Here is a 3313-nt window from a genome sequence, read left to right as displayed (position 1 = left end):
GGTTGCCTACTTCATTAAAATTGGAATCATGGATATATCTGGTGAAATGGCACGAGTTCTACAAGAAGGGAAATGTAGGTGGAGGGTCTGTTGTATTATAGAAAAGACTTCACGATATGTAGACCCTGTTATGCCTTGATTTTTCTTTCTCAACTAAGTGATTTCTATTTTCATGTCAGTATAATTTCTCTTCTGTATGCCGGATGAAGCATGGTGCCGCTACCATGTTTATTATAAAATTAGGTTTTCTCAAGGCTTCTCTGCAGTATGGAAAAAACTGGGGGGATGGTTCTCCCCACTTAGGTCTCTGTGCAATTGACTTTTCTTGAAGCAAAACTTTAAAACTCATTGGACTTCAGCAGTACGCTGAGATTTGTTCTTTGCACTGCAGTACGGAGAACACCTTGCTGGAAGCAAAAGTGGATGTCCAAATAAGACAGTGCTAAGCTTTACCTAATTTGTTACACATAACTGTTCTTAGATTTAGAAAAAAAAATCCATACCACCACAGTGAGATGTGCAATAGCTGTAGACAGAAATATCTTATTTTTTGTTTTGTATTGCACTGTATGATACTGTCCTGATCTTTTTGGTGAATATAATGCTGAAAGATTTATTTCAACAGGAGAAAATAATACTGTCAGACCTAGATAAGAGCTGGTGAGATGCAGTTGCACTTTGCTGCAGGAGGAATGGATAAAGCATTCCTTATTGAATGATAAGAATAATGTTCATATTCTTGTGCACAAGTGCCATGTTCTTGTTTTTTCCCCAGCATACGTAATAAGAAGCTGTAAGCCTTTGAGTTCACTTTTAAAAAACGTACTTAGAGTTGTAGGAACAGCTTGAGTTCCATCATTTGAAAAAATCTTCTGAATATGTAAATGCCTTGCCACCAGTACACCACATTTACTGAAAATGAGTGGAAGCTCTTTAAGTCTTTTTATGAAAATTGACTTTGCAAACAGAATTTACTAGCTCTGAAGTAAGACTATGCTAATCCTACTTCCTAGAGTCAATCCCATAAAGCGTTTTTCAAAGCAGTGTCTGTTTACAGCTTGTAGGCCTGAACTGCGTGTTCCCTACCCTGTGTAGTATTTATTTTGTATAGTACTAAATGTGCATTCACCTTTTGATCCAGAAGGGAAAACTTGTTTGAAGAGAAATATTTATTTTTGCACTAATTACTATAAATACTGAAATACAGTGGAACAGAAGGTATCTCTCTAATAGTGGCATGAAAATAACAGGAAATGTAGAAAGAGAAGAATATACTTATCCTCCAAGTTTTAAGACAACAGTTATGAGTGTGTCACAGTTCATTGCAGGGCAGTTCTGGTGTTCAGGAATGGAAGCAATTTCCAGAATATCTCCCCATCAGCTGATGATGGGCCAGGCCTTCATCGTGTGCTGATCAAGTGAGTGAGGAATCCCCAGCCCTCTCTGCTGGATGGCTGTAGGTGCCCGGAGGGAGCAGTCAGCTCTAACTCTCCTCAGGCACGGCCGTGGCCCTGTGTTGGCTGAGAAGGCAGTCTCCTCCTGCCCCTTACACTGGAGATGCGAATCTCTGTGCAGAAGTTCACCGCATCTGGCTCCTGTCACAGGAGAGAAAGGGGAGCGGTGCCTGCCCCTGCGGCATCCGGGCAGGCCTAATGACAGCTCTCGGAGCAGATGTTACTGGCACCACAGCTATGGAGGGGCTGCAGCAGCCTCGGATGGGGCACAGTACCCCTGCCTTCAAAGAGGAGGGGGAGGCTGAGCAGCAGAGTCTCCAGGTTCCCTCCCCGAGTTAGTTAGCAGCTCCTGTTCCAGTACATTTTTCATCCTCACAGTAGCCAGTCACTTGCAGGAATACCTGCTTTTGCTGTTGCCCAGTCGGGCCAAATGGCATTGCCCTGTGGCCGGATTTGGCTAGCGCACTGTCACATGGACCACACAAATCTGAGGCTTTTTTCTAAAAAGAGTGGCATCTTTTTCATATATAGTCTTCTATTCTCAGCTCTCATCCTTAAGAGACTGCTTTTATTCTTGCCAACAAAAATGTACAGAGAGGCAGCAAATCCAGTTTTTTCCCTTTTTATGCCTAAATATAGGCTTAAAGATAGTTGCACAGCAGCCAGTTTGTCTCTGCTAATCGTTCCGGTTCGTGTCTTCTCTTTTTTTATGTTTGTTTGGTTTTACTTACTGATATTTCTGTTTCCTATCAAATAATAGGACAGCATAGCTCAAGGTTACTGTGTCTTACTGTACCTTCCTCAAGTACCTGCTGAAGATGAAGTGGTTTTGAAACAGCACAGGAAGAGTATGAAGTCAGTGGGCTCCAGTTCCTAGAATATAGTCCCCCAGCCTGGCAGAGTAGGACTGACTGTGTTAACTGGTTTAGCTGCAAGAGCCCTGGCTCTGTATGGAAGACAGTTAATAGGTCAGCAGTCTCATCAAAGAGCATTTCTGGTATGTAGCCTGTTTTGCATTAGCCTTATTCAATTTTCTGACATTTCTTCAATTACTCTATTTTTTCTTGAAACCTACCATGACTGTTTTAGACCTAAAACTGCAAAGGTGAGGAAGAAAGCACGAGAATAAAGTTGGCAGATGCATTTGCTGTCATAGGGGATTTTTCAGATTGAGCAATACAGGATTGGAATTATACCATTTGCTTTTCAGGCTTTTGATCTATGCCATTAAAGGTAGTTTTCTAAAACAGACAGCATAGGAGTGAAGTGCATTTCAGTTGTGTTGGATGATTCTCAGCTTAACCACTAAAAAAGGGGAAATGATTGAAGGGAGTGGTTACAGAAAACAGATGGATATGCATGAATGAAATGAGAAGTGGCAGGGAGGGGGTTGCTTATTTAGGACAGTTTCACTGGTGTAAAATGAGCAAATGAGCAGTGGTGTTTAGCACTGACTTTTTACATTGCTAATTGCAGCCTCATAGTTACTGACATGTTTTTTCCCTTAGGTAAGGTTACACTACGAAGTTTTACACGCTGCAGACTGAGCAAGCCTTGCTGTCAGTTGTTTCAAGCTACATACATTCTTTATGTATGTAATGGCATGAATATTAGAATATATAAAGCGTGCTTTATGGGTATGCATTTTATTGCATTATAGATAATACCTAGCATCCCTCTGTGGCCCCTAATAGATTTCTCCAAGTTTAAGTTGGAGGACAAGTTAAGAGTTACATACAACTCTGCCATATATAGCTGGTTATGAGCGGGTAGTGTAAAATAATTTGAATTTTATAGTCTATTACTTCCTTAATCTGTTTGGGTTTGTATCAAGACTATTTACTATCTAACAGTAAAGT

This window comes from Phaethon aethereus (assembly GCF_964289735.1).
Source record: "Phaethon aethereus genome assembly, chromosome: 11".
NCBI classification, from domain to species: domain Eukaryota; kingdom Metazoa; phylum Chordata; class Aves; order Phaethontiformes; family Phaethontidae; genus Phaethon; species Phaethon aethereus.
The sequence above is the reverse complement of the archived record's forward strand: the minus strand, read 5'-3'. Positions refer to the sequence as shown.